Consider the following 12,270-nt stretch of genomic DNA (forward strand, 5'->3'; position numbering starts at 1 on the left):
TAGAAGTACCACAGATATTTACTCGGGTATACACTGATCTGCCAAAATAAATCCGTTAATTATCTGCTTTGCTAGACATTTTTCCATGAAATACTTCAGCCTCCTGCTGGTAGCACTTGGCTCGCCGATTCTCAAGTGTTCTTAGACTTTCAGCCATTCCCATCAGATGGCGAGGGGTCGACTTAAGCCTCTCGTTAAGAATGGGTTCGCGCTGAGCGATTAGGTTGAGCCAAGCCGGATGAGCTGATCCGAGCGTGTAGAACAGGCATTACTTCCCCAACACAAATAAAACAATTGTGCCAATTAAATGCACCACGCACCAATTGTGCCGCAAAGATTGAAACCGAGGTCGACATAAATTCTTTTATAATCGTGAAACATTGCAAGTGTTAATTTCAATATTTAAACTAAGTTCAACAGATTCAGGCTTCCATAGTGTGGTTTCCTATTATTTTTTATTGCCCTAATCGAAAGATCATTACTCCTGGAGTACGTATTTCACGATTTTAGATTTTTTTTAAATGACGATATCTATTTTTCGCCAATAAATGAAAAGTGAAAATTTTCAAGCGCGCGAAAACGCGACGGCTAAGTATGAACGCTGGGAAAAGTCCGTGTGACGTCGTTCTCGTTTCCGCTGCCGCAAGTGAGGTGACCTTGGGGCGAGGCTTTGAGCGCTGATACGACGCAGGATGCTAGCAAATAGCAGAGTACCCTGCCTGCTGGTAGCACTTGGCTTAAATATGGATTGTTAATACCTAATCAAACGAAGAAATCTTTCCGACCTTAGGCAATTTTAATAGGTGATGATTAAGAGACGTTGCCCTGAGCTCTGTGCCTCATGCATCCATTGGTAATCTTGGACGATGTATAACTCCTAACTACTCGTATGGAAACTAGGTCCGTGTGACGTCACGTGGAGTGCCATCGCATGGGCGCCAATCTGGGCTTTTCAAATGAGGACATAATTGACCATTGCCATTCGTCTAAACCGGTATTTCTAAAACCAAATAATTTGTATATTATGAAGACACTAATGGTGGGTAACGAATCGCAATCAATGCCTTTCGTTTTCTTTGATGAAGTAAACTATCCTATTGGTGGAAGTTGCACTCTCAATGTATGGATAAGCCGTTGCTGGTGATTAATAGTTTCTTCTATTGAGATGATACGGAATAATGTGAGTATAAACTTGCATCTGCTAGGAGGCATTTTTTTACTAGATTTGGATGGATTAAAAGATATTACCAAAGGAGTATATTGAAGTTTGGAAATGGAAATATATTTCCTTCACCCGCGGCGATATTTCTTTAGCTGTTTTTATATATCAATAATCTCGAAGCGTATTAACACACTGGAACACTTCGGTGTTGTCATTAGCCGTGGGATATCGTTTCTGAACTACTTTCATGGCAATCATCTTCGACTTGCAAACCCTACTTAAGGCCGAATGGAAGTCTGACCGCAAGATGAAGTGCCAGATGCTTGAATCTAACAGATGCTTGAATTGAACAGAATTATCTCAACCACAGAACCAATCAATTCGCCCCACATTTTTCGAACTTCGCGCGTAATTTATTTCTTTTATTTCCAATTAGAAGGGTTATTAGGTGTCTTGCTGGTTCATCTCAAAATAATTTCAACCATAACTCTAATTCTTCGCCCTTTTGCGATGGAATGATATATTTTATCATTGCGCTACTTTCAATGAAAAAAATGTCAAAAATAGCGGAATAACTCCTTGATATTTGGGTTAAATATGTATTCCCCTTTAACACTTCGGTTACCGGCTGCTAAAGTTAAAGCCCTACTGAAATATTCAGCCATTTTTTACTATATTCGTACATTTTTTAAAACATTAGCATCAAAAATATGTTTATATCAATGTTCATTTCAATAAGAATGGACTTTGTTCTTATTTACGAATGAGTTGAATAACATGTATTGTTAATTTTGAAATATATAATTTAGCAATGAAAACCTACTGTTTTTGAAAAATAAAAAAGTTGCAACGTATGATGTACCGCCATAACATGCATAATAATATTTTAATACGATCAATTTGAACTATTTAAAGCATAGAAATCATAAAAAAGCATTGTTCCAAGCAAAGCATTATAAATCCTGAATGACAAAAAGGGTCAATGCACCCTCAACGAACGATTCGATTGGCCCAAAGAATTGTCACACAAAGTGGCCAAAGATGAGGATGCCGGTTGCTACAGAGGGCTTTTCGTCCTCAAGACATAAAATGAACTCTTTTTCTATCGAGCAGTTGATTTTTGAAAAAAAAAACAGAACCGTTAAGCAGTAAACTGGGAAAGTACCACGGGGCAAATTTTACGGCTTCACCCATACAAAGCAAATTAAATGGAAAGACGTAATCTTACGTCCATGGCAATCCTCAGAAGGATTAGCAGAACGTAATATTACGTCCATGGCACGTAAAGTGTTAAATTGCACTATTTACCTTTTAATTTCACTTAAAAGTTTCGATTTCTTCATATGTAAGTATATCGACTCCACAAATTTTTCTGTTCTAAACTTCAATAGAAAGTTTAAAAACCCACGAAGCCCATAACTAAACCAAAGAAAGGAAAAATAACATAATCACGCAAAAATATTAAAAATAAAACGTAAGAAGTATGAAAAATGTTTAACAACAATGTTACTTCTAGTATTATCTTTAAAAAAGTTTTGTGAATTGCGTGCCATTACCCATTAACAGATGCCATTAACAATTCTAGTGGTAATAAACTCTCACGTCTGTAATGTATTCATATATTTGGTGCATTTTTGCAAGAGAACAAGTACAGAGAAAGTACTTTATGATACGATTTCTTCTCTCTTTAAAACCCAACTATACCGTTTCTTTAAAGTACTAATTCCTTGATTCATACCTTGAAAGTGCAAAATTTTCGCTCTGATTAACGAGTATTTTTCATTTTCCTTCAATGCGATTTGGCCGGCCTGCACCAAACAAAAGGGGTCGCTGCTTTGACTTTTTATTTTCCTGTGCGCCAGACTTCGCGGCGATACATAAGTGAATTTGTGTGTTGCATATACGGCAGGATGCAAATACATATTATTAACACTCGAGCTATGTAGCTTGTTGGCGAATATGGTTCGCCAGTCTTCGAAAACCAAGGATTTCATCATTGTACTTACATTCTGGTCTAAATTGGCCTCGTGTATTTTACTTCAACTGTCTAGAGTGTGATTTTTTAAAGGTCAAAGTATTGTAGCAGATTTTTTACGATCGGCAATAGGAACTCAACACCTATGGCCTATAAATTATGCCGCACAACCGGCTGTGTATCAAATCTGTACCGACATATCAGTCTCAACTATGAATGTACCAGCTTGAAGTAATTTCTACAAAGAAAGATAAATTTTAACAAAAATCGAGTGTTATCATATAAAATCGTGGTTAATGTACGCCAAGTGCCCAGCCATGTAAAAATATCAGGCTTGCCTGCATGAGGTTTAACGTACAGTCCCTGCATACAAGGACCATGACACTTGGACAATATCTGGATGGATTGTGCATTACACCCAGGTACTATGTTTTTCATTAAAAATATACCAATACTCTGAATATTCTCAGGAATTTCTCCATACGCAGTCTCAAAAAGATAAATCCAAGTTTTCAATAGAGTTACTATCACAATCAGGCAGGGTTGGGCAAAGCAACAGACTTATTTTCAACTTTGATTAGAGAAGTTGCAATCGCTAGAGAACAGACATTTTTGGCTCATGTTTGCTCTTGTACTTCATTCAAATTTTCCCCCTTTTCTGTAGAAGTGGAGGTATCATTTGTGTTGGAAAGAATGCGGTCCTCTTGCATCAATCAATTCGAAATATGCATCTTCATCAGCCTCCTCGTTACCGTTTCCGGGGATAGCATGCTCCATTTGCACGTCCTCGGGCTACATTCTTCATTCTCCTTCAGGAGCTCGAGAATTTCCCTCTTCCTAATCACGGGGCGATCTGGAGATCATGTGATCTCCTGTTACGTGTATTCTATTACCATTATTCTCAAAGGATCTTGCATCATTTTCCAGCTCATGTACTGTCTGTAAAAAAGCAAGATACCCGAGTTTGAGGAGCTCTAGCGTCTAAACAAAGCAATCAACTTCAATGCAACAAAAGGCATACGAAAGAGAATACATTTTTGTGTTGTAACATGTAGTTAAAAAATCTTCGGCTTTAATGTATTTCCTGTTCCTAATTTTTCCACCAAAAGTTCCCGTTTTATGCGCGTAAAATAAAGTTTCCTAAAATTGAGCGCTTGGCATTACCGTAGTTTTTGTTCCAATAACTACAATCTTGATATGAAGAAGCCACAACTATCACTAGTAGTTAGCCGAAAACAAGCTGATTATACCACTAAAATTAACGGAGTTGTTGTATACAACGCAAACCTCTGCTAACTTCTAGACCAGGGGATCAATTGAAAATTGATATGTACAGTTTTCTTCCGTAGAATGTTAGTAATACATATACGTATATCATACACGTTAAATGTCAGCAGTAAAACAAAAGTAATAAACAGGCAGCGAACCGACAGTGCAGTCCCCCACCTGTTGTGATGGGGGAACGTGCTGTCGGTGTGGCTGTGGTCCAACAAGTAAGGAGCGGAGAAAGCCGCTTCCGTAACAGGGAGAGAACAGTCCAAATAATATTAGCCTCTTGGTGCAGCTTGTCTTCCGACTTGCCCTCAGCGCCGATTCCTCTTTCAGCGATAGTTTCGCCAGCGTTGCTGCAGGCGTCTTCAGGTTTGAAATGTCGGATGCAGATGTTTTGCAGTCTTAAATAAGGCTTGATTATGGTAAGGTACGGCAAACTATGGCAATTGGCTGGTTTGGGTAAGAGTTTCTTCGAGACGTTGGAGAGCGAGTAGCTGTCCTCCCTGTTGAAGCTTGGTGTTTTGGCTATTTCGATAGCCTCTTTAATCAGCCGGGGAAATTATTGCTTCTGTCTGGTGATGAGTTTCCGAAGTACACGATGTACATTGGCCTTCCCCATACATGCTCGGTGATGGCGGATAAACGAAACTATCTATTCTTGGTAGCTCTTTGGTGTTCTTTCATTCTGCTTTTCAAGGCTCGTGATGTTTGGCACATGCACGAGTCTACGCAAGATCACTCAACTCGGTGTATTCGCCTTTGTATCTGAATGGCACTTGGCCTTTCATATAGGGTCGGCTGTCTTCTTGACACAGGATTCTTGTAAAACACGACATAGTCACACACTTGTGACTATGCCGTGTTTTGCCAGAACCCTCGCACCTTTTTCCGATGTCTCGGATGCATATATCATTGAAATGCAGAATGGAAACGCACCAAAGGCCCACCAAAATAGACAATTTTGTTTATCCGCCATCGCAAAGCACGCCCAAGATTGACTTCGAAAACGCTAAACACTAGGAAATTTTGGAAAACAAGTGGTTCCTGAACTGGCCGCTTTCAGACGTCACTACTTTTCCGCCACTATACCTATCTTCAAAACTTCATCGCAGGTGGCCATTAGAATCTCTCGGGCAGTCTCCTCCCGGACATCAGAATGGGGGATTTCTTTTACCTCCGTAATGTTTTGCCTTAGGGAATTCCATCGTGAGTGATAATTTAACGTTGGAGAGACGGCGACTCCTCGGTATAATAATGTGGTTGTTTCCCCTTGCCTTCCTCATCGCAGTACTACAGCCGTTCACGTAAATGATCTCAGTGAAATGTGTGTCGTTGTACTGACCACCGTGGCCCCTTCCTTTGCTCATATGAAGATGAGCTGCTTCCTTCTCCTCCAGATATTGCAAGGCACAATTAGAAGCCTCCCATCGCCAAATCGCGGCATTTCCAGAGGCTTTGTGTATCATTTAGTTGGCCTATCTTCCCCAGGGATAGGCTCATATCTGCTCGAATTACTGCCGCCTTTTCTCCACAACTGCTTATTCTACATTTAAACTTGCTTATGTCGCTGCTAAATTTTATGACTAAATATCAACACAATATCTGCATCCCCGGCGGACGCAGTCGGTGGCTGTAAACCTTTAACTGGGGGAGCGTGAAAATTTTTCTGCCACTGTGTGCGGGACATGAGCGGGGAAGATATTTTTCCACGACCCCGGGCGTGTGTCAAGCAGGTGGTGGACCCTCATAATCTGGGACTGCTCACCCTACCCCCTCACGACAGACCACGAATGTAATATGTCCTTGATAATGACGCAAAGACTGACCACCAAAAGTATAAAAAATAGGTACGAATGCGTTCACATACGTTTCCCCGGCTAATGTACCATCGATTTCTAAAGTATGTAGACACCCACGAGTCCCACTTAACTGATGTGTTAGGGTCGGTAAAAACCTGGAAGGTTGGCACATGAGGTAGCCTGCATCTCTGACCAGTACGCCGACAAGAGCCGACGAGGACGAACGCGGGGGCGACCGGGCTAGCGAGACAGGAGTCAAACTACAGGCTCAAATGCCCTAGCGAATAGAATACACTGAGGAAACTCACGTCCACGCACACGTTTTGGTGGTCTAGAGAGTTTTCATTTGGGCTCCGTGGCGAGGTTGTTCCTCTCTTTAGATTCTAATTTGGACTCACCGAGAACACGGAATGTTTATGTTGCTCCGTAGCTGAGGAGTACTTCACGCGCATTGGATGCACTGAAGTTATGGGGGGGATTCGAATCTGAGCTATTTGTATTTTTTTTATTTTGTGAAAGGTCTATTGATAACATCAACATAACAGATATAGAATACTCAATAAAAAAATTAACACCGAAATTTTTTAAATAATGACTCAATCTGCCTTAATACATTTATTTCTAAACATATTTATTCAAAGAGTGGAAATAAGCAGGGGGAGAGGCAGAGGTTGTAATTTGTCCTTGCTACTGTCCGTTGAAGAAATGGATGATATACATCCGGTCATAAATTTATGATTATTTATTGTTGTCCGATCAGTGCGGTGTGGTCAGGTTGGTTGGTCGGCTATCTCCGATGCCCCCGAGGTTATAGGGCCCCCACAACGCTCGCGTCTATCTCGAAGAGTGTATGAAAAGTGTAATAAAAAACTCGGGTTACTTGAACCAAATTCTTTTTAACAGTTATAAATGTCTAAGCTTTGATTATTTTTTATTTACAGCTTAATCAGCATACAAATTTTGTAAAAAATAATGAAATAAAGGCTTGAGAAGATAAAAGAGAACCTTTTGCGTTTTAAAAGGGTTATTCGAAAGTTATTTTGGAAGGTTTTTAGATTTCAGGGCAGTTTTAAGGTAAAAATATTCTAAATAGATAATAGAACCATCACACCTATCTAAATTTTTAAGCTATGTAATTTTCATTTTTCTTAGTATTTTTATTTACGAAATTGCAACCTTTCATTAACTTTAATATGAATCTTAAGAGCCAGAATAGCGTCAAAATCCATTTCTGGACGTGCGATTTGCCAAAATCTTCCAGTGGCGGACCCCCTATCATGGGCCCCAGCCGAAGTCACACAATCACCTCAGGCCGCCCCTTCGTCCGTTTTTAAGGGTGAAAGATTTCATGTACCAATTTACTTCAACTTGATCCTTGGAGATATTTGTATTTCACCCTCCTATTGGAAGCAAAGCGTTGGTGCTTTTATTACATAACTTCCCCCACTGGTGAACAAAGATTTTGTCCTGGAGACGTCGTTGGATGATCTCAGACGTATTTTTTGCTGATTGGATTCTGGGCTTGGATTATTTCCATCACGTCTAGTTTCATTGGGACAGCTGAATGTATGTTTTCCCTTTTACAAAAGTAGTAATTTATTTCATTTATGTATCATAATAGCATGAACAGGTAAAAATAATAATTTCCCGTCATAACATGTTGCCCTACGATGGCATGCCTACCTATCCCAACAAAATATATAATTAAATTTACAGTAACCTATCGTTTTTTTAGATGCAATGCATAATCAGCTTCCACTCCAAATAAGAATGTGACTATCGACGCGTAAAGACATGTGTTTGTCATGTGCAGACGGTTTGAGAATTTTGTTGCTCGCAGGAAATGTCAGCTTATTACATTGTAATCGTTGTGAAGTTTCATAGCTTTCATCGTGGAGTTAATCCCTTCCAAATCACTGAGGCAATGTTGCTCAGCATTTTTAATTGTCATGAATTTTTTAGCATTGGCTCTCTACAAGTAGACAATCACAAAACACCATTTGAAAAAATTTACAAGCCATAATTTTTTTGGTAGACATTTATAAAAGGGCGAATGGGCCTACACAGTGCGTGAACTACCACGATTACTTTTTTTACGTGTGCAGTCAAATTACTTTCAAGGCTCAAAGGCGGAATATAACCTTTTTGAGACAGAGTTTTAGACTTTATTTTGACTGTCCGTTGGGTGACCTGGATACAGGATCGGAGCCTTCTGCGATATGTCGCAGGTGTGAAAGGCTTCTCACTGGTTGGACTGATGGGAATATTCATATTAATTTTTCCGTCCTCATGATTCGGCGGGAAGCTAAGGATAATATTTCTGACTACTATTTTTGTGAAACAGAAATTAAAGAAATAACACCGAAGTCAAAACACACAGTAAAAGATCCAAACGCCTAGAATAAGCCCCAAACTTGAAAAATTTACCAGTGGTGTAACCACACTAAATGTTAATCTTAGCAAATATTCAGAAAGTATGCAAGAATGATGGATTCGAAAACTCGAAAGACTCAATTTTCGGACCAGATATATCTGATAGACCTCATTTTATGACGTAAGAGGATTTAAGTGATCAATTGCGCAATTTAAATTTGTCTAAAAAGCAGAGAGAAACATTAAGATCACAATAGAAGGGTTGGATTTTGCTGGATCCAAATACAAAAATTTCTATGCATCGACCTCTGAATGACGAATTTAAATACTTTTTTCTCATGAAAACAATCTTAATTTTTGCAATGATATTCTCCCTGTTATGGATACTCCTAGTTTTGAGTACAACACAGATGATTAGGTTCATTGATTCCTTTAACGTCAGTTTAAAGGCTGTTTTCTAACATAATGGAATTGAACTCCCTTCGAAAGCATTAGCTCATGGAACTGACATGCAAGAATATTACCAGAATATGCAGTAGATGTTTTATTACGCAATTTGTTTTAAGGAGTTAAAATGTTATAGTAGCTGCATTTTTACTAGGCATACAATTTGGCTGCACAAAATTTTATTTGTTCTTCTGCGATTGGGATAGCAGAGACAGAAAAAATCATTACTTGAAAAAAGATTGGCTATAACGTAAGCACTCATTACTGGACTCTTAAATGTCCTTTTCATCTTTTTTACGATCCTAAAAATATTATTTTGCCAACTGTAAGTATTAAATTAGAGATTTTTAAAAATTTTTATAAAAATATGTGTAACAAGGGTGCAGTTTTTCCTTATTTGAAACAAATGTCCGAAAAATCAGTGAAAACAGATAATAGAAGGATTTTTTAATGGGCCAACGATTGATAATATTTTTAAGAAGCGCTGAAGAATTCGGAATTTTGACCACAAGAGTTCCACAAAAAAGCGCGTGGAAGGCATTAAAAATTTGAAGGTTTTCTAGGAAAGAGAATGGCCAAATATCACCACAATATGGTGGTTAATGTAATTAAATTGCACAAAAAATGGGCTCTCTACCTATTCAAAACAAATCACTTCATTGCCTTGCACCGGGACTCTTTTCCTACAAACCTTGTCGCCGTTAGTGATCAACACGATGGGTGCTTCCTCCAGAATATTTTACTGATACACGAACGGCACCAACTAGTGAGTACCCATTTTTCACATTGTTTTAACTCACAATTTATTCACTTAAACTCCCTTGAATCCCCGCTGAATCCGATTGTCCTAAAAAAAACTTAACGTGATAGAAAACATCTGGGCCCAGTATCGGAATCAGCCCGAAAAATACCAGAGGATCGGCCAAAACATGGCTAGAACAGGAAAAATAATTTTTTGGTTGAAAAGTGTTATCAATTGAGTTGCAAACATCATGATCTACGGCTATCATTCTGATTTCAACAGCGAGTGTATCTGGCTATTTATTGAGTATTGTCCATAATATGAGTAGAGATTTTTATCAATGGAAATTGGACAGTAGCAAGGACAAATTACAACCTCTGCCACTTCCCCTGCTTATTTCCACTCTTTGAATAAACTTGCTTAGAAATAAATGTCTTAAGGCAGATTGATTCATTATTTTAAAAATTATTAGTCGCTAAAAAATTCGGTGTTAATTTTTTTATTGAGTAATCTATATCTCTTATGTTGATGTTATCAATTGACCTTTCACAAAATAAAAAAATACAATTGGTTCATATTCGAATCCCCCCCAATAACTTCAGTGCATCCAATGCGCTTGAAGTATTCCTTCTCAGCTACGGAGCCACACACACATTCTGTGTTCACCGTGAGTCCAAATATGAATCTGACGAGAGGAACAACCTCGCCACGGAGCTCGCAAGAAATCACATCGAAGGCCCAACATGAGCGTGGACGTGAGTTTCCTATCCACTAGGGCAGTTGAGCCTGTAGTTTGACTCCTGTCTCGCTAGCCCGGTCGCCCCCGCGTCCGTCCTTGTCGGCTATTGCTGGCGTACTCGTGAGAGATGTGCCTCATGTGCCAACCTTCCAAGTTTTTACCGACCCTACCACATCAGTTAAGAGGGGCTCGTGGGTGTCTACATACTTTTGAAAACGATAGTACAGCAGCAAGATAAATAAATTCCTAGGAAATGCAAGGATTCGTAGGAATGGTTTTCATCGTGAATGCGCCGCGGAGAGCAGGGAGCTTCCTCTCTCTTTAAGAAGGGATACTCTGGGTAGCGCTCCCCGTGGTGAGGGTGTTAAGTCCTCGAAAGACGCCTCTGTGCTCTCTGCCACTAGGTTTGGCCGAGTTCAAGGCACCGCCGAAAGGTCGGCAATAAAATCCAAGGAAAGGCTACCAATGATAAGAAATTATGGCCATCCGTAGAAAAACCTTTTCTCCGCACTCACCATGCAGACCGTTTAAAAACGTTCCCGCTCCCTAAGGGATAACCCATTAGTGCATAGCGTCCGACTCATCGGACGTGCGTCTATAATTTTACTATGGGCTCCAATTGACATGCTGTACATAGTGATACTAAATTAAGTTGACATGGATATCTCTCTATTCCGCTCTTCTAATATTTTAGTTCACTACTTGAATGTATCCACTTGAGAAGCATTTATGTAAGATATGGCATTCGAAGAATCTCAGTCGCCCGCACAGGGTAATTCAATTATTTTTATTGAAGATTTTTTTTCTTAATACATTGATTACTTACATCTCGTTTTTGTCCTTAAGGTTGATCTTATTCTTTCATATTTCCTCAAGCTGTTCTTCACTATTTTCTATCTATATTACCAAAATTAACAGACGTTCGATACATCGGGCGCCATGCACGGGGGTCAGTTCTCGTTGCTAAGCTAACAATTGCTGCTCGTATATTTAACAAAAAAATTTATTTTGGCATAGTAAATTTAATTTTAAAATTTATTTAACGATTGAACGCAACCATATTTTTAGCAACTATCCATACAAAATATTTTTCCCTTGGCGATAAATAATTATAAACACCCAATGGCACCTCTGGAGGCGAAAATGATGCAAGATTACCCTCAATTGTAACATCATATAATCTTTATGAGTGGAGAAAGGGAAATCCTCTGGTTACCCAAGATGCATTTCTTCATTCTGAAAATGTATTGAAATGTGAAAGTCGACTAGACTTTTTCTTTATTTTTCACAGATAAATTTTAAAATCACATATGCATACAAAGTATCATCAATTCTAAATATAAAAATGTCAACCTAGCTTTGTAGGAGGAACATATGGCATTCCTCGGCGATAAGATAATGTCAGGATACGCTTAATCTTTTTGATATGTAATCTTTAATGCATGTTAATCTGTCCGCTATGTGATTCCAGACGGCTGAACGGATTGTGGCCAAAGTTTGTACATATATGAATCCCTTGCTAACAAACTCCGTAGTACTACTTTTGGCTGCGTCCGACGTGTCCTCTGAATCATTTTCTCATTACCAAACACTGCAAGTGCGCTCAGCGCCACCTAGCATCCACTCCCCACCCTCTGCTTACTCTCCCACCCTCCGATAACATCCCCATGCACTCTGCCAATGCTTGTACATCTTCCACCTCCATTGCTGCCTTTTCTCGCAACTTCACCGTTCTAAGGTTAATGGTCCACGATTATCCTT

This window comes from Ischnura elegans (genome assembly GCF_921293095.1).
Source record: "Ischnura elegans chromosome 13 unlocalized genomic scaffold, ioIscEleg1.1 SUPER_13_unloc_1, whole genome shotgun sequence".
In the NCBI taxonomy this organism is placed as follows: Eukaryota; Metazoa; Arthropoda; class Insecta; order Odonata; family Coenagrionidae; genus Ischnura; species Ischnura elegans.